We start from the raw sequence: 27,345 nt of genomic DNA, 5'->3' as shown, positions 1-27,345 counted from the left end.
ATTGAGCCTATTTCGATGCATCAATATGCATGAGTTTTTGCTCTTTTCCTGAAGAAAAGGAAGGCATTTTTATGTATAAGACCCTTGAAAGAGATGTGAGAAAGATGGAAGGAACTAGGTGGTAGCTATCCCATGACAGGGTCTGAACTCTGTGGGCAAAAAGGCTCAGTCTAAAGGAGAGGGTCTGATTTAGGGGGGATTCGATGCCTTGATACCCAGTATTACAAATTCTTTAAAAGTCCTGGTGACAGAGTGTGATAATGAAGTAGGGGATTTGGGCATTCTTCCCACTTCTGCATGGTTCCTCAGGGAAGATCAAATGTTTATAATGCAATTAACACGATTTGGGTGCTTCCAAGAATGCTGTTCCATGTGGCCTGATTACCCCATATAGTTAGAGACTGAGGAAGTTTTTTTCAGGGATGTTAGTAGCTGTCAGGGTCTAAACCAGCCTCCAGAGATAGCACAGAGGTGGTCCAACCAGTGGGCAATAGGAAGAAGACTTGACAAGTGAGCAGAGTTCAGTATCCAGCTGCAGACGGCTCTAGTGCAGGTAGCTATTTAATGAAAGAGTGGAGACTAGTCATGAGACTTAGTAAGGGGATTATACCAGGAGAGAATAAAGTAATATTCCGGGCCCAGAGGAAATAATATATAGAGTAGGAATCTGAGATGTAGCTCAGGAAGGCATGGAGAGGAGCCAAATAGGATCCCAAATGGATGTAATTATAAGGCAACTGGGGCTGAATTCAGTTACTGAAAATAGCAAGCCTTGAGACTGATTGGCCTAAGGTTCCACTTAGCTCCTCTTCCTGGGATGTGTCTAAAAGCCCAGAGGGAGGCAAAGAGGCTGTTTACTAGCTAAACAGGCAAGTGGGCAGCCAGGGCAGTCAGCCAAGCAGGTCTTCACTGTTGAATTATCAATAGGCTCTGTGTGTCTGAATCGCAACAAGAAAGCAGGGCCCAACTGGTGAAAGCGTATTTCAACAGGCCTTAGAAGACTTCTATTGTTTTTGTCCATCTAGCACCTCTTCTCTTCTGCCAACAGAACTACATTTTAATGGAGAGCTCCCTTCCTCAACTTCTCATAGAAGTGAGTGTGTTATCTCAGCCCAGTCAATCAGAATGCTCCACTCCCTTGGTTTGGGGATAGGCAGGAAACCTAGAAAGGCCCATCAGATTCTTCCTTGAGATTTGATATTTAGGAGCTTAAGGAGGGAGCAGAGCTCTTTCTCAGTCTTGGAATCACAAGCCGCAGAGATGTTGTAGACTTGAGTTGCTTTCTGCCAACTTCTCCTGATGCATGGGGAAAGTCATCTGCAGTAAGAGAGAATAAGTCCAACATTAAAAGAATCGGTAATGAAGAGAGACGAGAGATAGTTCCTAAAGACATTACTTGGGCCCTGAATCTAATCATATCTGAAGCAAAAGCCATCTCTGCTCTTTCAGGAGCAAATAAGATCTCTTTTACGTAAGCCAGTTTCAAGCCAATTTCAGTCAGGGTTCTGTCATTTACCATATAAGGAAAGCGGACTAATATGTTTTGTTTATTCATTGCTTCACAGAAGCACATGTCTGTTGCCTCCATCCCTAGTTACCTTGAAATTTAGAGTTTGAACTGAAAACACTTGCTCAAGTCTGGCCTCCATTCCTCTTCATGAGGACACACGGACTATGAGGCAAACACATAGCCAGCGCTCCCTGTCCTTGGTGATGTCAGATCTTTGTCACTGTCCAGCACTGCTCTTGACATTTGCTTGTTCTTTAGAGTTCATTCCTTCCTCTTTCCCCATGGTCTTCTCTGACTGTGGATGGAATCCTCAGCCCTTTCCACTTTGAATCTTCCCTTTTGACAATGAGTTTCAAACCTATAACTCAAATCCTGACCTTTCTCCTAAAACCAGATACCTGTATTAACTTTCTATTTGTGGGTTCAGTGATCAACTCATACTCAGCAAGTCTGAAACAGAGCTCAGCAGTGTCCTGTTACTACCGATGGCAACACCATGAGCCAGTCATTCTACTAGAGGAACAACCCAAGGCAGAAAGTGCTAAATGTCAAAACAGCAGCAGCAAGAAAGGACTAAAGGAGCCTGGCAGAAGGCATGCCTCCTATTGGGGATCAGGGGAGTCACAGAAGAATTTCCACAATCTATGAAGGGAGAAGGGCTAGGAGAACGATGGACTAAAGTGCTCTTAGAATGGCAAGTTCTGTTCACTGGCATATGCAAACACCAGTGACAGCTCCATTTTGCCTGGCTTTTCCATATTATGGAGTTAGAAAACTGAAATACCACGTTACCCAGCTTTCCTTGCAGTTATGCATTACCAGCCTCTGGAGCAAGAGAGTAAAAGAGTGTAATCTGGTGGAAGTCATGGGACAGCATTTAAAAAGTGGACCAGATGTGCTGGCATGCTCACCTTGGGCCTCCTCACCTTTCTCCATCATACCTAGGGATACACACAATTAATTGTGGGTACAGCAGCCATCCTGGCACCATGAGACCCCTCCCCCAAGAATGAAGATACGTTTGGAGGATGGCAGAGGAGAGAGACAGAAAGACATCGATGACATCATCTGGCTCTTGGGAAGCCCTGGATTGCTTTCCCTCACAAGCCTTGTGCATGGGGGAAAAAATCTCTATTTGAGTAAAAAATCACTGTTAGTCAGATTGTCTATTGCTTTCAGCTGAATAAAATGTTAGCATATATAAATCCATATGTTAGAAATACTGAATACCACTCTAGAGAAACTGAAGTTTATTCTGTAAGCAAGGAAGATGCAGACATCTCTTTACATAGAAGTTAGGGGGATGCCATTTGCTGTCCACAGTCCATGACCTTTAAAGCTCAGTTACTGTCACCCCCACCATTCATGGAAGCTTCTTTCTCTCTTCTTGGCCACCTTTATCCTTACTCTTGGTTGTCAATCAAATATAGCTTAGTGGCACGTATGGTTATTGATTCTTCATAGATTTATATTGTGGGTGCCCAAAGAACTATAAGCACTTTGCACGTACTGACCATGTTTTAAACATTCTCTGTCTCAAAGTTCCCAGACTGGAGAGAATCACACCATGGTTCAGTGTTCAGGCACCACAGTCTTGGGTTTGAATCTTGACTCCATCATGGAATATCTGTAGATGTCAAGCAAAGTTTTCAACCCCTCTAGGGCTCAATTTCCTTATCTAGGAAACAAAGATTGATATTGAACTTGCCTCACAGGGTTATTGTGGGACTCAAATGAAATATTTTCATGAATTCCTTAGCAGCATTTTAGTCATTGTTCCTTATGTCCCAGAGGAAGGGCATTCGTGACCTCCCTGTATGCATGTGTTTTCCAATGTGACTCCTCCCACAATGGAGTGGACTCCACTTCTCCACCCTTGAATCTGGGCTGCACTTAGGGCATTCTTTGGCCAACAGAATGTGGCAGAAGATAGTGTGCTAATTCTCAGTCTAGGCGTGAAGAAGCCTGGCATATTTTCACTCTCTCTTTTGGGACCCCTGCCTTTGCCATAAAGAACACCCCCAGGAGAGCTGCTGGAGGATGGCAACCTTGTGGAATAGAGAGGAATCTTCCCAGTGGAGGTTCTTCTAGACCAGCCCATCTGCCTGATGGCTACAGATACATGAGTGAGTCTAGCCAAGATCAGGAAGCCCATACACTTAAGGCAGTAAATTTTGTGGAAATTTGTTAGGCAGCAATAGCTAACTGCTATACGTTACCTAACACAGAAGGGGAACTTTGCCTGCTTCATTCACTGCTACATCCCCAGTGCCTAGAACAGTGCATCACGTATCACATCCTCAGGTGCTTAATATATGTGTTGAATAAATTCCTGAATGTGATTATAACTGCTATTATCATGTTAAAGGGTGAGAGTGAGTAGTAAATGAGATATTGCTGAGAAAGCATTTAGCGCTGTTTCTGGAGCATAGTGACTTCTCAATTAATGTTAGCTATTGTCTAAGCCCAGTGAAGAAGAAATTCTCTGTCTTTCAGAAAACCTAACATTAACCACAGTTTTTTAGCCTGTCCTGATAGATAGATAGTTAGATAGATAGAAAGAAGATAGATAGACAGGTAGATCATAGATGAACTCCTCCAGGAAACCTGAAGAATAAAATTCCATAAGAACCCTTCTTGGAACCCTGGAGCCTGGAGCTAAGGCATTGTCTCCTACCAACCACTTTTTCTTTTTTTTTTTTGCCCCCTGGCTTCCTCTCCTCTGCTACTTTCCCAGCCAGGCCACTATGTGTTGAGTTTCCAGTTCCTCTCAACATGCTGCTTCCTCCCCACTAGATGGTGGGGAACCCTCTCCTCCAAGGCACTGTTGGTGACAGTGGGGCTAAGTGATATGTCTGGGAGTAGGACATGGGTGTAAAGCCTGGGGTAATTCCTTTCTCACTGCATTATGGGGCTGATTCTGTTCACCTTCTCATCCTCACCAAGCAGAAGGCTCACACTTTGTAATCTCTCAGTGACCTCAATAGTTCCCAAATTACATTTGGCCTCTAGAAAGATGAACACATTGTACCTTCTCTGTGGGACTCATTATTTCCATTCTGGAGACTGTCATTTATGAAATTCTGACTTTCTTTCATTTTTTATTTACACTGAGCAAAGCTAAGAATATTGTAATTGTGATGTTTTGAAAATACTTGTCACAAACCAAAGCCAAATGCTGATTAATGTTAAGTGTTTTGAAGAACCAAGCTTTTGGCTCATTAACTGGACTTGAATGGCATTACCCATCAGCTTCAAGTTCTGATAATTGCTCATCACAGATTGGTGCTAATTTAGTAATAATGGTGCTGACCGATTTGTATGTTTTCCCCACATTGAACATATACACACAGAAAGCCTAGGGTGAATGCCAGAGCCTGAGTTAGAAGACCTGGTCCCAGATTTGCCACAGTACCACGTTGGGAAAATCGGCTAACTTTTCTCAGTCTCTATTACCTTAAGTAAAATAAGGAGGTTGATGAGATGATCTTCCATATCCTTCTTCACCAAGTTTCTATGGTGTCAGTGTTTTGTAGTTTGGTCTTGAGTTGCAAAATAAACACATATTCATTTCAGGAAAGGCACAAACATTGAGAAAAACTGATACACATGGAATATGAGCAAAGATGTCATTTTACTTCCTTTCTTCTCTGCATCTTTTCTATATTAAGAGGGGAAGAAATGTTCCCTGTTGGGCTTGCAGGATAAGCCCTTAATCAAATGTTACATACCATCTGTTTGAGACAGTATTTGGTAAGTCAAACTTAAGTAGCTATAATCACTGTGGAATCTGAAACTGTTTCCTGTTATCCTGTCTATTTTCTGAAGCAGACAGGAGGTAGTCAGGCTTCTTAAGCTGGCACAAAACAGTAATATTCCAAGGAAGAAAGACACTTATTTTGAGGCCCATACTTTGAAAGTGCTTATTGAATTTGTCTTTCCATCTCTCTCTAGATATTTTCCCATTATTTACACTGCTTCTCCTCCTCCCCCTCTGTATCAATGTTATCTATGCCCTCATTATGGCTTATTGTCTTCCTCTCTATTCTATTTCTTGGCATAAGCCTTGGGGATTTTGACATACATGTTGATAATTCTTACCCTGGCATTAGAAGAGGACCAGGCCCAGAGATATCAATGCTGGCTCAAGGTCATGTTGCTGGTTCACACCAGAGGATGATAGATGGTCATGAAGATTAATTCAGACAATACATATTAAGGGCCTTATGGAGTATGGGCCCACGAGATGCCCCCCAACAGGTGTTAGAATCAAGGAAGTACAGAGCTTAGTATGGCTGCCTGTTCTGCTGTCTATAACTATTAGCCCTGGTGATTTATTTTTTGAGTTTAAAGACTATGAAAATAATTTCAAAGCTGCCCTAGTTTTCCTTCCAAAACATTTTCTTAAAGGTCCCCTTTCTCTTCTACTGTCTGGGTAACATGTAACACACCACATTTTTCTATTTGAAAGGCTGGAGTCATTCTCTGGAGCCATCAGCCGATTCCCGCAGGTTGCAGAGGTGGTGACAGCCAAGCAAATGGTGGAGATCATCTTGAGCTCACCACTGGTCCAAGTCCATGGGGTTGGATTACTTGGATATGGGCACCCCCATATATGAAATGCCTTCCTGGATATTAAGTGTCATGTAAACACAGCTCCTTCACTGCTGCCCCGTGAGTGTCTGTTGTCACCTGTCAGAAAGCAATGCCGCTTTTTACTGGATGTGGAGACAGGACACCACATATTCCTGGAGCCTTTGAACTTCTTAAGTTCTGATCCTGGACAGCAGTGGTGCTACAATAGCTGTAATTACCAAGGAACACTGATGGGAGAATGGGGGATTGTTGATAAAGGCTTGGGGTCTTTGGAGGTAGAGATTGCCGAAAGGTCTTGCCCAAAGGATAGAGCCTGATGGTCTGGTCTTCTGCACAAGTGCTTCTGTGTGTATGGGGAGAGCTACCCTCTATGCTAGTGCCTGCTCCAAGGCTGTGTCACTTCTACTTAAAAACCAGCTTACAAGGGGGATGCTAGTAAGACATGCTAACCCTCCCTTCAAAGATGAGAACGCTGAAGTCAAGGATCTAGCCCAAGGTCACCCTGCAAAGTCTTATTGGAGGAAGACATGGAATCTGAGCCTCCACTTGGGATCTAGATCTCATTGCTTTTGCAGCGTGCTGTGGCCGAAGTTACATGGTGAGGCATTTAAACCTGAGAGCCAAGTTCTGGGTTTAGGTTACGCCTTTCTATTCTTTAACTTGGCCTCCTGCTGCTGGGTCAGAGCAGCTCCTTGTTCTAACCTGTTGGTGTTTCCTTAGACTGAAGAGAGTTACCATACTTCCTGGTCCTGACCTCCAGTAGGAAAGGGTGGGACCTCATACCAACACGTGGATCATACTCAAATGAAGTGATTGCTCTAAACTGTGAGAGCAGGGAGTTGAAGTCTTTGTCTTTGAATCCTATCAAGCAGAACTGGTCTTTAATGCATGATTTGCAATAATGGGGGTGATTCAGACAACCGTCCCCTCTCATGGGACCCTGCTAGGGAGGCAGCAAGAGGCTAGGACCTAAACTTTGAGGGCAGGGTGTACTGATTCAAGTCCAGACTCTGTTGTTTTCTGGCTGTGTTACCTTGAGCAAGTAGCTTAATCTCTCTGTAGCTCAATTCCCAGGGTCTGTAAAATGGGTAAAAGAATTCCTTAGGATGACATCATCTTTATAAAGTCCCTGTTACATAAAGAATATTCGGGAAAAATTGGTTTCTTCACTCCTCCTCAGCCCACACACATGTTGAATCCAGTAGTTGTATTTTGAAGATCACATTAAAAGAATAAATGTTATGCTTTGTAAGCTAAGTGGCTCAAGAGCTAGCAAAAATTAGGTGTTTGATGTTAGTAGCCATGCGACAAACCAAGTATAGATTTCCTGTTAAATAGGCTTGAAATACATTAATGAGAGAATATTTATGCTCCTTGGATGGAAGGACAGTACAATATTTGTGCCACTGGTGTCTTCATAGGCTGTGTGTTGCAAATAAATGGAACTCTCATTCTTCTTACACTACTGGGGTATTTGATCCCAAAGTGGGGAGCGGGGGGGACTCTTTATGTGAAAACATATGACTGCATGTCATACCCTGCAATTTTAGTTACTGATAACTGAAAGTGAAGTACAGCTTTTTACATAGGAGTTTTATGATAAAGGATTAAGAAATAAAAAAATAATTAACCACAGGACAGATTTTTCCTTTTAAATGTAATCAGTTTGAAATGATGACTGCAATACTTTTTTTAAATATTGAGATCATTGCATTTGACATTTCTCTTTTGTTCCCTCGCCAAATCAAAAAGCAGATCTGTCCTCCCCACTTTGTGGACCACAGTTATATTTAATTAAAATCCCTCTATTTGTACTACACTAAGATTGGCAGTGGTCAAGAGAGGCAGATACTAAGCTATGTGGCTAGTCTTGCCCTCAAAGAATTTACACTCTGGTCAATCTTCAGATGGGTAATAGCAGCCTCCCCGACCCCCTCCAAAACCCTGCCAGAATAACCAAAGGGAAGTAGGCTATTCTCTCTCTCTGTCTAAATGAGAAGCCAGCTAATGTTCAACCTAAAGTAGAATCCTAGATTATTGAAACTAACAAGTTTTTGGGGGCACCTAGGTGGCTCAGTTGGTTGAGAGACTGACTTCGGCTCAGGTCATGATCTCATGGTTTGTAAGTTCGAGCCCTGCATCGGGCTTTGTGCTGACAGCTCAGAGCCTGGAGCCTGCTTCTGATTCTGTGTCTCCCTCTCTCTCTGCCCCTCCCTCACTCATGCTCTGTCTCTCTCTGTCTCAGAAATAAATAAACATTAAAAAAATTTTAAAAAAAAGAATATAACAAGTTTTTTCTCCCAAAAGTCAGAAAAAGAAATAAAGGTGTTAATCATTATTATTTTTAAGGTTGTACATTAAGGAAAAGTAGCTTAAATTCTAAATGATTATATGTATTTCAAGTAGAAAATCTAGTAAATTTTCATTTCTTTATCTACTGGAAAAGTAGGATGCCTCTTGTAGGCTATGACATTCCAAGTTCTCATTTGTATACTGGTAGGCACAATGCCCTTGTAGTTCTGTATGTGCAAGGTGATAGTGTGCCCATCAGTTGTGTTGATGAGTATATTAAACATCATCTGGGTTTATACAAGTAACAGGCATTCATTCCAGCCATGCTTCCAGCTTATGTTAACAAAGTGTTTCATAAGATAGGAAAAGGATGTTCCTAATGTGCTGTCAACAGGGCATGAACTCCCAAGTTGTATTTTTTTTATTTATTTACATATTCATTCAATTGTTCATTTATTCACTCATTCAACCAAGATGTATGTAATACTATGTTCCAAGTCCTATACTACATGCTGAACTTCAGAGATCATGTGATCCCATGGCCATCTTAGATGAACTAACAGTTTCCTTGACCTGTGGTGCATAGATTTTCAGTGGGTCTGAGGTTGGACTTTAGGGGATCAAGAAATCCCTTGAAATTAAATGCAATCATTAGTCTAAATTTTTGTATGTAAATTTTTCTGAGACAACAACCCAAATCTTCCATCAGATTATCAAAAGAATCAAGATCCCAAAAGGTTAAGGAGCATCTGGCCTGGAAGGGAAGAAAACTCAGCCCTGGCTTCAAAAGACAGCCATTCAGAAGACTGTAACCCTGCCTGGAGCCCAGGTAGCACTTCAAACATGTTCCCCACTCTGGTGCTCCACCATCAATGTGTCTCCAGCTCTGAGTCTCTCTCTTCTTGCTCCTAAGTTACTCTTTCCTTATATCTTCACTTTGAATTTCTGATAAGGGGCATTTGATCAGCCCTGTAAATTCCCATTGTTTCTGGTGGGGGCAGAGCCTTCTTGCCAGGACACCTCAAAGCTTTTTGGCTGCCCATTGACTGCTTTTGGGTCAAGCACCAATCTAGCTCTAATCAGTTATGCCAGACTGAGGGGAAGTGTCACTGGGAACAGATCCTGGCCGCTGCTCTTGTTTACGAATCCTCCTGGGAGAGACTGTAGGTGAGGATGTTTCCTGAGAAGTTACATACAGATGGGACCGTCCCCACTCTCGAGTATGGATGGATGGATTTAGGAAAATAAATTGGACTAAGCTATCCACTAACTTGCCAGATCCCTCTCAGGACAGGTTAGTCAGATAACTGGTCGTATGTAGAACTGTTATTTGCCTATTTAGAACCTGAAACTTTGGCCTTATTAGTCTTAGCTCAACCCAACTAACTGGTAATTGTGATTATGAAAAGCACAGACACTAGCACAAAGTGTCTTTATTTCTGGGCCGCCATAAACTCTTACTTGTCCCAAGTCAGGTACCAGGAATCTAGAGACAAGTAAGACTTGCAACCTGTGCCTGTGGAGATCACATAGGAATAGAAGTTATATTGTTTGATATAAATAGCTGAATCGACATGGCAATGGGCTGGGGGCCAGGAGGCCAGAGTTCTGGTGCCCAACTCTGCCACTTACTGGTTGCATAAGCTTGGCTCCATTATTTGAGGGCTCTGAACCATATTTATTTTAAAATGGGGATAGTAAAACCCACTCTGCTTGGCTCTGTGGCTGTCAGAGGGACTAAATAAGATAATACATATGAAAATACTTTATTTTAAATTGCTAAAGCAAAACAAGGCTTTAAAAAATTACTGCTTTAGTTTTGGGTATTATTGGCAGAACCGAACCATTCATTACTGGCGCCATGTTAGTTCCTATCATTAAATACATTCTTTGTCCTCTCAAGGTCTTTGTGAATAAGTTGAAAAGAAATCTGATCACGCTGGAAACATGTGTATTTTAGTGGTATGCATTTGGTTTCAAAGAACATCTGATAAAGGCTTTAAAAGTTTAAAAGTACAAACTGAATATTAAAAGCACCAGTTAAAAGTTAATGAAGCAAGGCCCATCAGGTAAGAGAACCCATTTACTGAGGGTGAGACAGTGCCTCTGTCTTTTGCAAGAATTTTCTCTCAGAACTATGGTAGAAATTTCCAAAGGAATTGATTGGCATAGTGCCTAAAGTCTTATTAAAGCTACACAAGACTTTCAACCATGGGCACCCAACGTTTCAGACTGATTATGATTTTAAGTGATTTATCCATGGTGAGTAAAGTATATGACCAAAAGTTCCTTTTCTGATTTCAGTCTGGTAGGATGAGTCTATGAGTTGCTCACTCACATAGTAAAGTAATAAGGGCTTTCTTCTGAGGTCTTTTGATTCTCTGCATGTCTCTAGTACTGTCTGGGCCATTAAAGGCTTGAATTGTTTATGTTCTTGAGTATTACTGAACTCTCTGTCTCCAGGCTCCCCAGTAGGAGTGTAAGATCCTTGGAAACAGGAACTGTGTTATATTCCTAAAAATGCCTATACGAATGTAATGAATATCACATTGAGAAAGCAAAAGCCATATCGAGCAGAACTCTGAAGAGGTGATAGTTATCTATTTTTGCCCTTTCTGAGTTCCAGAGTCTTATTGATAACAGTCAGGTATGGTTTGCTGGATCAGGTGTCTATATGTAGCACTTAAAATGGTTCCTTAGACTTGGCTTTCATGAAACCAACAAAAGGATATGTTAAAAATGACTAAGTCTGCCCATTGAAGTGAAGATCACATATAGTTTACTAATCATATTTAGAAGCAAGGAACTAAAAAATACCTATAGTGGTGTTCACCCCTTAACTAAGAAACTGGCAGACATGTTCAACCACCATCGTGGTTTAAAAAGTTGGGCTCTAGAGTCAAGAAGGCTTGAGTTTGAATCTTAGGTCCACCACTAATTAGCTGTGACCTTGATCAACTTACTTAATTCTTCTGAGACTGTTTTGCCCTCAGCAAATGGGGATGATGATAATACGTCCTTGATAGGGGCTGTTGGGATGATTAGATGAGGTGATCTATGTTAAAGTACTCCGTGGATGGGGCGCCTGGGTGGCTCGGTCGGTTAAGCGTCCGACTTCGGCTCAGGTCATGATCTCACCGTCCGTGAGTTCGAGCCCCGTGTCGGGCTCTGTGCTGACCACTCAGAGCCTGGAGCCTGTTTCAGATTCTGTTTCTCCCTCTCTCTCTGCCCCTCCCCTGTTCATGCTCTGTCTCTCTCTGTCTCAAAAATAAATAAACAAAAAAAAAAAAAATACTTTATAAAGTACTCCGTGGAGTGCCTGGCACATAAGGCATGACCAAGGCCTGGTAGCCATCCCCATTAGCCAAAAGCCAGAACTTTTGCACTGCTCCAGGCTGCAGCCCATTCCGTGTGCCTCTAACTATCCTTATCTCAAGGTCTTCTGCTCTTGCTTCTTGCTTTATGAGTCACCACAAATTGTTCTTCTCTTTGTCTTTGAACCCTGGGAATGGCTGCATGATGAAGGTTCCTGCCCGTATTCTGAGAGTCAGGCCTGTCTCATCTAGTGGCTGTATGCAGGGTTAGTGTGAGTGTGCAAGCCATAGTGATTGGAGGAGGGCTTAAACCCCTGTAGGCCAAAAGGAGTCACTTTTCACTGGGGATGTAAACTGAAAACAGATTTCCCGTCATCTCAGGGCTCATGATGCATAGCACCATTAAATAGCCCAGCAGCAGAGGCTCTGGACATTATAGTTTAATCACTTCATGCCCAAAGCCATATGGCAGAAGGCAACTGGGTACTGAAAGTGCTCCATTAAACGACTGCCTTTTAATTTAACAATCATTAGCAGCACATAGATACTGACTTCAAGTATGGGCTTAGGGGTGAAATCTGGAATGCTCTTTGAAGCTCTTTACTTTGGAGGTAGACCTCTGTTTCAATTGACATCTTAGCGTGCTTTTGGCATTAAGGATCATTTACTTCATAAAAACAGTGGTTTCTTATTGGGCTAGTGTGCCAGTGCTGCAGCTGGATGTCAGAATCCCACTGTGGGCTCTGAGGTGAGTGCCAGATCTGGCTAGTTTGGCCAGGGAGGATGTTAAGAGAGGGAATGTGAGTCATCCTAGGTTAGCTTATAATGGAGTAAGACAGCTCTGCTGTGGGAAGAGCCTCGTCCCCAGGAACACGGTATCTTACCTACAGCTGCTGAACTAGAGGAATGTGGAACTCTCTTTTTATGAATTGATGTGTGTTCTTTGCTGAGGTTCCAGACTTCTTCCAGTCTCCCTCAGCTTTCTTTCCAAGCACTGTTGGCACACTGAGGGCTTCTCAATTCAGGTCAAGGAATCACAGTTACATCTTGTCCACCAGGTTAGTGTTACAAATGTGTCAGCTAATCAGAACCCTCAAGCTTGGAGGATTGATGATGGTCTCTGAGAATTTTAACATAGTTTAAAATTTTAATACAGTTTGTAATGTTGCCAGATGGTTCCCAAATGGTCTCAATAAACTGAAAGTCCCTTGAGAGTGGGGACTGCCTGGTGGGTGTGTGTCTGCCCCATCTAGCCAATGTCTGACCCACAATACATGCCTTATGAATGAGGGAATGGACGGATGAAGCATCTGGAATAGGCTAAGGAAGGTACCATAGTTTACATTTGATGGAAGCAGCAGCATGGAAAGGAAGGAGATGGCTTGCTAGAAGGACAATGAATACCAACAAAACCACATGGAAGGATTAAGGGAAGGTGAGAAGACAGTGAAGCCAACATAAGCATAAGAGTTTGGCAAAACAGAAACTCACAACTAAAGACTGAGAGACAAAGTTCCCTTCTACACAAAAAGTTAAGTCTATTCTTTGTATTAAAGAAATTCTCTAACATCACCGACATTCCTTTCTCCAGTCAAAATGCTTTTGTCTCTGTTTCAAAATAGTCCCATCATTTCTATACTATATTTTAGCACATTTTTATCTTTTTGTGAAGTCAGTGGGCGAGAAAAATGTTCTTTCCAGAGAAAAGTACTCACCTTTCCTCATCAGTTCATTAAAAGCAGGATTTCCAAAGGGTCATATCCAGACCATCCCACAATAGATTGCCCTGGAAGCAGATGAAGGTGTAGGTGAATTCAGGCCCTGAGCCCCACAAGCTGTAAAGTTCCTATAAATATGCCACCACATTCTAATAAAGTCCCTGTGTTTTCCTCGGATTGAGGACAGCATATATTTCCTCTTTGCTTTCAGCAGCTTCTCTAAGAACAGAAGAGGAATTAAGCCTCAATACATTGATGGTGGCTACTGAAGATTTAGTTTCAAACCATCAGTTACTCCCAGGCCCACCTGACAAGTATTAAGTGAAGCCATGATGCAAAGTTATAATTAGAGATTGAAAATGCTGACCAGGAAGCTCACAGGGCCTTTCAAAATGCTCCCAGGAGCTTGCTCAATTTCAAAATGCTATTGGGACAACACAATTAAAGTCAACAATTGGGGGCTGGGGGGTGGGGGTGGGCGGTGACTCTAAGAATTTCAGAGTGGGAGAAGGGAGGTGACCAGAAGTAATATTTATTAGAAACTTGACTGCTCTCCCCCCCTCCCGCATTCCCCCCAGCTTTCCTGTAAGACCATCAATGGAACCACTACAGCATCAGGGGGAAAGACATCCAGATTCTTTCTCTATCGGACCTTTTAGGATGCAGAGTTAAGAAGCTGAATTCTACCCTGAGAAGGAGCAGAAGACTAGTACCCATATGGGAGCTGTTTCATGGTATAAAGAATTGAAAAGCAGGCCCTAAGCACATGCCTAAATACATGTAGAAAATTTGCTACAACTTAATGAGGTGGTATGGTTTTCTTTTCTGTCACCCTGAATGAGAGGCCTGTGACTTTCAGCACAGTACGTCTCTAATGTAGCACAAATGCTTATAGAGGACAGACTGTGTGCTAGGAATCATAATGGTGTGGGGACACAAAGACTGGCCTTGCCCTCAAGGAATCACAATCTAATGGGAGGAGAAAGACAAGTAAACAGGAACAAAGACTGAGGTGGATGTAAGGTGATTGGGATCTGAGGAAACGGGCAGGTACAGGGAGGTAAAAAGAGATGTTTCTGTTTGTGTAGAAAGTGACTAGCTGTTTGGTGCATCCAAGATGGTGGTGCAGGTTAGGTCAGGAGCTCCTGATCTGGATGGTAAGGTTAAGCAGAGTGTCAGTATATGAAGGTACTGGAAAGAAAACCAGCTTCCCTTTAGTTCAGTGGCGCCCACAAGTGGTAATGACAAAAAGCCAGGAAAGCTTAAATAATTGACTTCTAACATGTACATTTCGCTGACAGAAGTGATGGTGAACAATTTGGTCTGGTTAAGTAAGACATAGGACTCCCCACCCCACCCCACCCCCACCCCCCCCGCCCCAGCCACCACCACCACATTGCAATGCTGGAGCAGAGAAAAGCCAAAGCCAACATAAAGCTCTTGACTTTACACTCTGGAGTTTACAGTGAGGATCAATTGGCAACAAGATTTTCAAAAGGTTAGCTCTATGATAGCAACACCATCGAAATGAACCTGAAATAATACATGAGTCAAGTGTAGCCCTTACCCTCCCTGCAAGAGACCTGTACATGCCTTGTCTCCTAATTCTTCATTCAGAGCACAGAGCCAGGATTAGGAGTGCTTTGTATAGACTGTGTTGGGAAGAATGGTGGCGCTCAATGGAGAAGAGTGCAGTGATCAACTAATGATGTCTGCCAATGGTGTGAGAAGGAGTGGGAGGCAGCATATGAGCTATGGATTTGCCAGTCCTGGACTAGTGCAGATGCTTAGACAGCTGTCTGTGATGTAACTATAGCACATAAAGCTAAAACTCATTCAATTGTAACACTTCTGGCATGAGATAATAGTGGTTTTGGTGACATATGTAGAGAATTTTCAGTCTTTACCAATACTTTTCAACTATGACGGACACACTTTGGTAGATGTTAATAGTCTTGAGCTTAGATACACTCCACTGCAGAACAGAGATGATTTATTTGTACTGTTCATATCCTGGAGTATGCATCTTTCAAGACTTTATATTTCCTGTCTCCTGGTTTGATACTCAACAAATGTCCTCCTTGTTGCTAATCTGATTTTTTGCTTCTGGAAAAGGAAGGATCCTGGTTAATAGAAACCAACATTATTGTTGTGGGAAAGCTATTTCTCCAGTGAGGATAACAATAGTATCTCTTCGATAATAAGTTCACATTTGAGATTACATGCCAGTTCATTTTAAGTGTAAATTGAAGAGGGAGTGATTGCTCTTGGGAGTTTGGTTAATTAAGTTTGTCAGTTTGGTTACCCCACCAGGGGACTCCCACCCCAAGAATACTTTCTCCCATAGAGCTCTAACTTCAACATTCATAGAGGTTAGCTGGCTTGCTTGTTGGTGACTGAAAGTTGATCAGTGTTCTCAACAGCTTTTGATAACAAAGCTGGTCACCACCACTCTTAATAGTAGATGATCCTATAGCTGGTGTCAAAGATGATTCAGTTACACTGATATTATATCTTTTTTGATAGCATATTTTTAGTTCATAAAATTTTTGGGGTTAAAGATGTGATTGCAGGAAGAGTCAGGTTTGGGGCAAAGCCAAAATTTTGTTATTAGTAAATTTTCATAGCCCCTCAGAAGCATGTTTATTTTTTTATTTTTAAATGTTCATTTATTTTTGAGAAAGAGAGAGAGCGTGCACACATGTGCTCGCTCTAGTGGGGGAGGGACAGAGAGAGAGAGAAACACAGAATCTGAAGCAGGCTCCAGGCTCCGAGCTGTCAGTACAGAGCCCGACACAGGGGTCAAACCCACAAACTCTGAGATCATGACATGAGCCAAAGTCAGACGCTTAACCAACTGAACCACCTAGGCTCCCCTCAAAAACATTTTTAATGAGTAAACATTATTATTAATGTTAGAGATTAATTACCTTCTGTGTTTAGCAGCATAGTAAATAAAATGAAGCATAAGACAAATACTTCATATTCCAGAGTATATAATCTAGTTGGGTACAGAAAATATGAAAATAATAGTAATAATACTAGGTAGTATATACTTTATTACAATATAATTAAATATGATTGTTGGAGCTTTCAAGAGCCAATTGCTACATTTTCCAAAATTCTGTTCAGCTGGTTACTAAACATAGGCATTATTAAAAAGTAACTTATATAAACTTCTAATAAGCTTATAGAAACTTATAGGAACTTTTCTAATAAAAGAAACTATATTAAAAACAAAGGAGTTAATAGTAAAAGTCCTCACTTCCTAATCATTTTACCACATTTTACTATTTACTCTTGAAGTTATATCTACTATATCTGTACCACTGTGCACCTATTACAACTGTGTTTAGTGACATCCCGTTGATGGCTCGAAATCAGCCATGGTGGGAGTATTTACTCCACCGAAATGGACAAAACCACACTCCCTCCCTCTACCCCCAGCCAGTTGCGAACATCTTCCTGCCCAGCACTGTATGTAAACATTGAATAGGAAGAGTAATACTATCACTAGTCACTGAAGGGTAACTCAGGTTAGGGAGCCAGGGAGGTAAACATTTTAAGTTGGCTTTGAAGTAAACTTATTTTTAGTGGTCCGGGACCACCCTTGGGGACATTTAGAATGAGGACACATCACAGAATGCCCACATGTCCCTTAACGCTTCCATACAGGTGAAATCAGGTTAACATGAATATTAAAAGCCTCTGTGAAGGTGGAACAAAGTAAATTTAAAAAGTAACAGGAAGCCTAAGGGCAGGCGTATGGGTGTGTGAGTGTGAGGTACATAGAACAATCTTGCTCACTGTGGCTGAGAAGTCATAAGGCAGTTGAGTAACTAGGGTGATGGCCTGTGAGGAGCTAAAGGCCTTTCCGCGCTGAAGGCCCAGGGACAAGGTGTTCCTTTGATCTTGCTGTATAACAGTAAGAGAAAAAAGAAATTGAAATTTTAAAAATGGGAAAGGTAGGTTAATAGAGAGGGTGTATCTAGGTGGTTCCCAGAAGTGGAGGAGGGACAGTCTTTGAACTAGCACGTAGATCATTGAACTCTTCTACCCCCAATCTTTGAAGACCTCTTAAAAGCCTCCTGGGAGAGAACGGGGACAGTTACAGACTTTTAACCAAAGGAATTTTTTCTTGATGTTAAAAAAGAAAAAAAAAAAAAGCTTAAGAAAAATAAACAGAGAGCAACAATGGCAGAAATAAGGTGACAATGGCAAGCATTAAGGAGTTTGGGAAAGGAAAAAACAAAAAAAGGAGAAAAGCTTAAACTTTTAATAAGTGGCCAAAGTGCAAAGTGTAGGCCGGCGTGAGGCATAGCCCTGAGAGGACCGTCATGGATCATAAGAAGGGGGAGACAGAGGGAGAGGAGGACTCCTAGTACACAGACAAGATCCATTTGCCACTTGGGGCAGGAGCCGATGTCAAGTGAGGAGAGGCTGTCGATTGCACGAGATCCTCATCTGAAGGATACAGATACCATATTTCATCGATGCTGAAGTACCCATTTTCTTACAATTCAACAACTTTGAGATCAGGATGCATCATACAGTCGATGGTATCAAAGTCACTATTGGTCAGTGGCACACATGATGATGGTTGTGGTGGAACATGTGGAAACTTGGCATAGATATTCATATCATGGTCCTGCGTTGCTTAACAAATACATATTTGTATCAAATAAACGTAACATAACAGAAGATGAAGCTCTCTAATAAGTAAACATGGCGTTGAGCTTTGTTGGTGTTTTTTTTTTTCCCTCCATGACTCGTTAAATAATGGGATGTCTTATGATCAGTGGTACCTTATATTCAGTGAAGGACCGGTTAATTCATCCAAATTAACTGTTTGTAAATTTGGGTTCCATTTACACACAGTTCAGTCTTTTCACTGAGCACTTCTGTTGAACATGAAATGTGTGAGTTAGATTGATCAAAATGATCACCCAGAAGTCACTATTCTGTGTTCTTAATTGGCCAACCATTTACTAAATTCGGTTGTTCATTTACCATGATGCGTGTCCAAACAGGGACTGTTTTGGCTTGGTACTATTGGATCCTGAAGGTTATAATTACATGTAGATAGGTGAGTTTAAGGGCTTTTTTCTTAGCATCAAAGAATGAAGCCACCCTCTCATCTGTCTTCTTCGTGGCAGCGAATTGCTAGTCACTACATCAGACCAGTGGCCTCCTCCAACATAGGCGGCTGAGAGAAATCACCTGCATTTGGTACCCTCTCCGAAATGGCTCATCAAGCACAGCGAATGGTATGCACAAAGGTCATCAGAAAGTGAACACTGCGTTCGGGAGATTTGGGACCATCACTTGGAGTGAATTGGGTTTGTGTGGGAGAAGAGTTACAGGTAAAGATGGTGGGTTAGACTACAACTGTGTACGGGGACAGATGGGGACAGGTCAAAATCAATGCACACAGGGCACACTGACATTCACATACAAATCAGCACACAGAGCATCTTTTGTTAAGCAGAATAAGCAGGCTAATGAGGGAATAGGAAGCTGCCAATGATGCAAAATTCTTGGCAACCTTTGTCAAAAATGAGGGCTTCTATTCCAGGTACAAAGTTGGAGGGCACAATCCATTTCACAGCTGGTGGCCTGTTTTATTTTTCAGACAAGATTGGAGAGAGGAGGTGGGAAACCTATCCCCGGATGGCACAGCTGAGACAGAGGTAGGAAGAAGGGGATCCGGCTCATTTATTTCCCTTTCATTAGGCCCCTGAAAAAAATAAAGACTGAGGATTTAATTGCACTGTTTGCTTCTATCTCTAGAAAAGCTGAATTAGTAATTGCATTAACTTGTTACTAAGCTTTGCTCTTATGGGGTAATATAATTCTAACTACTGCTTCCTAATTATAGGGTTTTCATTATTCTGCAAATCCCATTCAGCATGTGTTCCATTTTCACTTTTATGAAGTGCTTCGTGGGAAAATGGGGGCTGTGTCTTTGAAGGACCCAAGCTGAGCTGAAGCTGTGTCTTGCCCAAAGCCATTACCTCCTGTGAAAAGCAGGGCGCCACTGTGATTTTTATCCTCCTTTGATAAATAATGCTGTTGGCAAAGACCATATGCTCTGTCACATGCTGGAGTTTGGTGGCACGGCACAACAGAGGGTAATCACATCAAGTCAGTGATGGTTTTATTGGGTGGTGGTAATGGCAGAAGTAATGATAGTCATTAAAATCCTGCTGCAAATGGCCTTGGGCCTTCAGACCACAGTTAACTCAGGATATGTCAAGGACAGTTCACTCCCAAAAGCTGTCTGCAAGGGATTGCCCATTATTCCCATTGTTTCCAAGGAGAGCTTTGCGTTTGAGAATTACAGATCCAGCAGAAGGCAGAGGTGGACCTTGGATCTTCACCGTCTCTTGCATCTACACTATGATGTTTTTGATACTTCCAGAAGATCTCCCTTAGGGGGGAATCAACATGGAAACATACAAAATGGAGTTCATTCGTGGAAAGGTAGTAGGAAATATCCTTGAGGTATTCCACTCCAGTTCAACAAATACAAATTTTATTATAGCTGGATGCATAAAGCAGTGCTAAAAGCTATGAGGGATTTGGAGAATAGAATGGTTACTTTTTTTTTTTTTTAATGTTTATTCATTTTATGAGAGAGAGAGAGAGAGAGAGAGAGAGACTGAGAGAGAGAGAGAGGAAGAGGCAGAGAGAAAGGGATACACAGAATGTGAAGCAGGCTCCAGGCTCTGAGCTGTCAGCACAGAGCCCGACATGGGAGGAACCGTGAGATCATGACCGGAGTCAAAGCCAACACTTAACTGACTGAGCCACCCTGGCGCCCCCTAGAATGGTTACTGTTCTATGGGAACAACTCTCTGGGGAAGCAGGTCTGTATTCACAAGGAACTCTATAATGCAAAGCAGGCTATGATATTATGTATGTGTTATAATATGTGTTATAAGAGAATTGGGCTGATGAGCAGGATGTAAATTGGTTCAGACTACAATGATTTGAGAACACCTACCTGGGGTATAGAGGAGAAAGATGTGAGTTAAATTTTTCTGCAAATTCCACAAAGGTGACCTTGAACAAAGAATTTAATCTCTCATCTGTCAGTTTCATCATCTTTAAAAGGGGAGGAGCTATCTGAAAGATTATTGATAGGGTAAAGAACACTCAATACATCTCATTGAAAATCTGAGATTTTAACGAAGCCCTGAATTCTCGGTAGGACTGGACAGGCAGAAAAAAGAGGAAAAGAAATTCCAGGTGGAGGGGACTGCATGAATAAGGGCCTGGTAACAGGAAAATGCTTTTCTGGTTGGAGCATAAAGTTTGTGTTGATGTTTGTGTCTGTGTCTGTGCATGCACGCGTACACGCGCAGGGGCTATATGTAAATGAGTATAACCTCCCGTCATCCTTTTCACTTAAAACAAAAACAGCCCCCTTAAAATATTGAGAAACCCCAATACAGAAGCAAGTTTTTTCTTAGGTTACATCTGCAGAGATATTTGCACAAAGAAGGAGAAATAGAAATTTTTAGATTTCTTGACTCCTAGAGTCATGCTTGAATAATGACTCAGGGGCAAATTGAAAATTTATAGCTGCTACCTTAACTATGGGATGATACTGTTTATAGTAGATAGCCTGAGTGCTGAAAAATACATCTTTCTAGTCTCTGGTTCTAACTGGCAGAATTCTACCTGTAGGAGCACAAACACTTGTAAAAGACCATAGGAAAACAGTAAGATTTAGCATAAAAATTAGACTAAATAGAATTTAATTAATAATATTACCTTACACTTACTTAGTGCTTTATACTTTACATATTACTTTCTTAACTACCTGATTTTAGGCTCACCACTAACCGGAAGAGGAGCATTTCTGATATTACTCTGTTCATTTTCCAGATGGGGAAACTGTGAGAAGTAAATGAGATGATTCATTTTCAGAAATACCAAATTAAAAGCTGTGCTGTCTAGTATGAACAGCTTTTCGAACCCTACCCCCCCCCCCGCCCCCCATGGAGTCCCAAACCCTTAGACCCTTGACTTCCTGGCTCTTCTCCCTCCTCTCCCCCCTCCATTTCAAGGGCTTATTTTTTGGGGGGCTTTGCAATGAGCATGCGCCAAAGAGCTGAAGTCTGCGTCACATCAAGGAATGTACATTTGTTCCAATCAGACTACTTTTGGCCTTACGTGGGCACAGGCGACTTCCGGGTAAGGCTGTAACCTCTGTAGTACTCAGCCAATGAGGAATCAGGGGCGGAACTTCACGCTAGGAGATAACCTTCGGGTGGTAACTACTGAGTAGGCCTGTCCAGCAGACATCTGCTCTTGCAAGAACATTGGTTAAAGCCTCACTTTACTGCACTGTGCTACGAGTCTCTGGGTCCCTCCTCTGATTGGGTTGGTGGGCTTATTTCCAACAGAAATCGAGGTTCCAAGAGGTTATGTGACTTGCTGTAGATTTTACACCTGACGGGTACTAGGATTGGAACTTAAAGAGTCCAAAGACTCTTGCTCCAGAGTTCTTTCTAGCACATGTGTTGTCTTAAGAGGATACAGTCAGTCCACTCCTCTTATTTGTTTGTTTACTTATTTATTAATTTTGGGGGAAACAGGCCCAAAGAGTTGAGGTGATGCATTCAGGAATCACATGGTTGATGGCCCTGCTGGACCTCAAACTCGAATTTCTTAATTTCTTGCCCAGTTTTCTTTTCATAACGCAATGCCGCTAGGGTCACAGGTGTCTGTGTCTGTGTCTGTGTGTGCACGTGCCCGCACATGCAGGGGCTATATGTAAATGAGGATAATCTCCCTTCATCTTCTTCACTTAAAACAAAAAAAGCCCCCTTAAAATATCGAGAAATCCCAAGACAGAGGCAAGTTTTTTCTTAGGTTACATCTGCAGAGATATTTGCACAAAGAAGCAGGAAGAGACCTCAAACTCAAATTTCTTGTTACCCAGTTTTCTTTTAATAGCACAATGCTGCTAGGGTCACAGGTTCAAACTAAAAGAGTTGCAGAATTTTTTCTCATGGTATTGACCCCATAGGATAATGTTGTTGGAAATGTCACGTGATAAAATTCCTATAGGTAATTTCAAGGAAAATAAACTAGAACTAAAATGTATGACACACTATGCATTGAACTCTTTAATTACTTGACATGAATCAACTCCTTTAAATTCTCCCAAATACCCTCCGAGGTCACTGTGGTTATTTTCATTTTATCATTGGGAAAACTGAGGTACAGAGGGGTTAAGTAGTGTGGCCAGGGACACACAACTAGAAAATGACAGGCTAGGATGCAGATCCCAGATTCCGGTAAGGCCCTGGAACCTGACCTGTGGGCACTCAGTTATATACCAATATTTGTATATAATAGCCAGAATATACCAATATTTGGATTTCAAAACTGAAATGAAGTCACAGCTTAGGAAACCCTTTTAACAAACTGAGTAAATTAATAATGCAAAAGCAGTATAGGGCAAACGTTCAGAACAATTAAGCATACAAAAAATGTTAATTATATATCATTTTATCTAGTCACTTGCTGAGTACATCTACTACTTGGTTCTTAAATGCACAGCAGGTTTGGAAATTATATGCCACTTCATTTCTTTAAATAGTCGATGCATTGCATTTTTGTTCATTCAGATCAGCATTTCTGTTATTAGTCTGAACCTGAGTAGTCCCTCCTATCTTTAGAACACTACTCCAGGGTTCAGTGGAGAGAGCAGAGGGAAGCACTAGTGAGCACTGTCTTTAGAGTCAGACAGGCATCCGGCCATGTTATCTTCTGTTCCTTAGGACGGATCAGATCTCAGCCACTGTCTGTGGATTCTATAGCCAGCACAAACACTCAGGAATTCCTCTGGGCTTTGCATGTTCAGGGGCAGAAGAGGTGTAGCTTCCCCTTGTGAGAAAATTGTACTCATCAGCTGACATTCAGCACAGTGGAGGAACACAGACCCCTGAGGCTCCTAAGCGCTGCATTTCCACATAAGGCACCACCCAGGACCCCTCTCTGCATGTGCAAGAGAAAGCTCTTGTGGAGAGTTGATATTACTCTAGAATCCTTGGGGGAATGCAGATAGAAAGCCAGCTGGAATTACAAGAAAAGGCACCCTCACTTTTTATTCCTTTTTGTCTCCTTATTTCCATAAATGCAAATTCTGCCAACAACCTCAGTGGTTTAGTGGTGGTTCCTGAATTACAGGAAAACTAAAAGCCATTTGTTTTGCTTCTTACTTATAAGAAGCAATAAACAATTTGAGGGGTGTCAACATATTCCAGCCACATTTGTCTTCTCCCAAGTAAATAAAAATGGGTAATAATAAGAAGAAGTTATTGCTTATTTAGTCCTTGGGATGTGGCAGGCACTATAGACCCATGATCTCACTTATTCCTTACAGCAACAGGCATTGGATGTCACTACCTTGTCAAGTACAACCATGGCGATCAACATGACATAGCTATTTGAACTTAAAACTGAGGTCCCCCCTCCCCCGCGCCTGGGCAGCTCAGTAGGTTGAGCATCTGACTTCAGCTCATGTCATGATCTCAGGGTTTGTGAGTTTGAGCTGCACATCAGGCTCACTGTCAGTGCAGAGCCTGCTTTGGATCTTCTGTCCCCCCACCTCTCTCTGCCTCTCCCTGCTCGCACTCTCTCTCTCAAAAATGAATAAACACTAAAAAACAAAAAAAACCCTGAGACCCCTCCCCCCCCCCATGCCAATATGACTTAGTTATTCACTCTGAAATATTTGGCAGGGGAAGGTAAGAGTATAAACCAATAAATAACTTCTCTGTTTGCTTTGGGAAATTCCTGCAGATCAACTTATCTGAGATAACAGTCTGCTCACCCTCAGCAAATTTCTTGTTCTCCTTAAAGCACAGTTACCCATCAAGACTTGTGCTTTAAGACCCTCACCTAGCTGTAGTCATGAATCCTAACCTATAATGTCAGGGTCTTAGCCCAATTGTAGGCAATTCCCTCCTTGAAAGACTTACCTGAAGTCGCTTGAATTCAGACCCACAAACTCTATAAATATCCTCTCCCAACCTCCCTTTCCTGAGATGCTAAGGCTTTGTCAAGGTGATGTCTCCTGCATTCAATTATCCGATAATATTTTGGGGAGTTCACTGATTCTTATTTTACAAATGAACAGGAGAAGCCTGGAGAATTTCAGTCATCTGTCCTAGTTTATCCATTTAAAGGGTTCCTATCTAAGACTATTTGACCCTGTCCCTTGTTCCTGATTGCTGTTACTCTGCCTTTCAGTTGAAGTAAAAATTCAGTTTTTGGTTTTTTTTCAGTTTTCCTTCTGAACCTATTTTACTTTCTAAGATTTAGAAAAATTCAAGCCAGGGCGCCTGGGTGGCTCAGTTGGTGAAGCAAACATCCAACTTCAGCTCAGGTCATAATCTTGCAGTTCTGAGTTTGAGCCCCATGTGGGGTTCTGGGCTGACAGCACAGAGCCTGGAGCCTGTTTCAGATTCTGTGTCCCCCTCCCTCGTTGCCCCTCCCCTCCCACACTCTGTCTCTCCGTCTCTCCCCAAAATAAACAAACATTAAAAAAAGAAAAGAAAAATTCAAGCGATGGTCTATAGTCCTGTGAAAGGTAGTTACTGTGTGACCTTATACGTTTAATCAGCCATAGAAATTTAACAATGTATTTCAAAACAAACTGCAGCAATGGTGGTCCACCAAAATCCTCTAAGGGAAGGATGTCAGTCAAACAAGAGCCAAGAGAGCCAGACTTCTAATCGGTGTGACTTATAAACTGTTAGTAAATTATTCAGCTGGTCTATTTGATTCCTAGGGTTCCCATAACAAATTACCACAAAGTTGGTGGCTTAAAGCAACAGAAATGTCTTCTCTCACAGATCTGAAGGCTGCAAGCCCCAAATCAAGGTGTCCGTAGGGCCATGCTCCCCCTGCAGATTCTGAGGGAGAATCTGCTCCATGCCTGTTTTCTAGCTTGTGGTGCCTCCTGGCACCCCTTGGCATTCCTTGTCTGGGGCTTTGTAACCCCAATCTCTGCCCTCTTTTTCACACAACTTTCCCTCTATGTCTGTGTGTCTTCTCCTTTTCTGTCTCTTATAAGGACACTTCTCATTAAATGTAAGTCCCACCCAAATCCAGAATGATCTCATCTAGAGACCCTTAATAATATCTGCCAAGACCCATTTTCCAAATAAGGTCACATTCGGAGGTTCCAAGTAGACATATCTTTCAGGGACCACAATTGAACCCATTATCCCTTCAATGCTCACATGCGCTCTCTCTCTCTCTCAAAATAAATAAACATTTAAAAAATAATGCAAACAATAATGTAAAAATAGCTCATTTTAAAAAGATGCTGTCTTTAAAAAAATCTACATTAAAGCACTATGGGGGATTGTGGTGATGATATGATGTTTGATGATAGGATGCATATATGGAATTTGTAAAACCTTATTCACAACATTGATTGATGTAGATACAATAGCTTTATGAGCAGATCAGACTTCAGAGATGTATCACATGCTTATTTAGAGCCTTTGATGTTCCAGGCACTGGGGAGGGACCTGAATGATAAAGGTCTGGCTCTTACCTTCTCCAGTCTGAAAAACAGGGAAAGGGAGAAGAGGATGGTGGGATAGTAACTTGGTGGCCGACCCCACCTTCAAATCATCAATGGAAGGGCGTATTAAGGCTCAAAATAGGGGTGCCTGGGTGGCTCAGTCGGTTGAGCGTCCGACTTCGGCTCAGGTCACGATCTCGCGGTCTGTGAGTTCCAGCCCCGCGTCAGGCTCTGGGCTGATGGCTCAGAGCCTGGAGCCTGCTTCAGATTCTGTGTCTCCCTCTCTCTCTGCCCCTCCCCCGTTCATGCTCTGTCTCTCTCTGTCTCTCTCTGTCTCAAAAATAAACGTTAAAAAAAATTTATAAAAAAAAGCTCAAAATACATGATTCCTATAGATGCTAGCAAAATTATTTGTGAAAGCACTACTGTATTTTCTTCCCTTATTTACCCCCACATTGATACCATACCAGAGTAATTTCTGAACTACAGAGTTTAGTCAACCATAATTTTTCATACTTTTCAGGCCCTGTGGAAATACATTTTACGTTGTAATCCATTATATGTATCACCGAAATAAGTTTCAGAAAGCAATATTTGCTCCTAGGACCATGAAGCATTCTCATATTTCCTATCCCATTGTATTTCGTTAGTGATCTAAATTCAAATCTCACACACTAATGGATAACCAGTTTCTTGAATAGCATTACTTGCTCCTCGCCACATCCACCCCAGCACATATTAACAAGAGTTCATAACAAGTAGCATTCCTACATTTTGAACAGTAAATATTTAGACACAGTCTCATTCATATGACTTGGGTAGGAACAATACTTCTGGGAACTTTAAAGACACAGTTCAATAGTTGGGAAAACTACATGAGATGATTTTACTTTTCTTGTGTATTGTTAAAACATCTTTTGTTTCTGAATATATAAAAGCCTTTAAAACATGAACAAACCGCTACATCTGTTCCTTTTCCTCCTTAGGCCGGTTTTTCAACAGCCATGGGGTAGCTTTAGCTTGCTCGTGTCTTTGGGTGGCCACGGCCCTGACTCTTGCTACCTCTGATGATCTTATAATGCTCAAGCTCTCCTCTGGTTTAATCACTCAGTCTCCATGGCTCTATGCCAAATTCTCAGAGGAGAGACTCTGGTTGGTTCAACTTGGGTGGCTGTTCATGTCTTATGTGTCAGCAGGGACCTGATTATGTGGGATCATGTGAAATGCTGGGGGCCCTTCCATAGGTCTCTAAGAATGTAGATAGTAGTCAGGGTCCCAGCAAAAGTAGATAACACACTGAGACTGGGGAAATTGAAGGTGTTAATAAAAAGGTGATTCATAAAGGTCTAGGCAGGATAT

At 41.9% G+C, this 27,345-nt stretch overlaps 3 long non-coding RNA genes across 8 annotated transcripts in view; 2 read left to right on the top strand and 1 right to left on the bottom strand.

Annotated features, from left to right (window-relative positions):
• Positions 1-556: 556 nt before the first annotated feature.
• On the bottom strand, positions 557-15,168 carry LOC122224917. Of its 6 annotated transcripts, none has more exons than XR_006205017.1 (8): positions 14,998-15,168; positions 13,428-13,498; positions 7,140-7,183; positions 5,612-6,202; positions 4,967-5,052; positions 3,025-3,188; positions 2,422-2,451; positions 557-1,317 (listed from the first exon to the last, which is right to left on the bottom strand). It is a non-coding gene; the product is annotated as an uncharacterized LOC122224917 (long non-coding RNA). The 6 variants fall into 6 exon arrangements; XR_006205021.1 differs by having other exon boundaries at positions 3,025-3,137; XR_006205018.1 differs by having other exon boundaries at positions 5,962-6,202.
• Positions 9,116-14,233, top strand: LOC122224924. Its single transcript, XR_006205029.1, has 3 exons — positions 9,116-9,227; positions 10,302-10,467; positions 14,009-14,233. It is a non-coding gene; the product is annotated as an uncharacterized LOC122224924 (long non-coding RNA).
• A 3,085-nt stretch (positions 15,169-18,253) lies between the features above and the next one.
• Positions 18,254-27,345, top strand: part of LOC122224922 — a 35,207-nt gene continuing 26,115 nt past the window's right edge. The window contains exons 1-2 of the long non-coding RNA XR_006205027.1: positions 18,254-18,697; positions 19,063-19,120. This is a non-coding gene — a long non-coding RNA (uncharacterized LOC122224922). The remainder of the gene's footprint in view (positions 18,698-19,062; positions 19,121-27,345) is intronic.

Source organism: Panthera leo, chromosome B4, assembly GCF_018350215.1.
Source record: "Panthera leo isolate Ple1 chromosome B4, P.leo_Ple1_pat1.1, whole genome shotgun sequence".
NCBI classification, from domain to species: domain Eukaryota; kingdom Metazoa; phylum Chordata; class Mammalia; order Carnivora; family Felidae; genus Panthera; species Panthera leo.
This window is presented reverse-complemented; position numbering and strand designations above follow the sequence as displayed.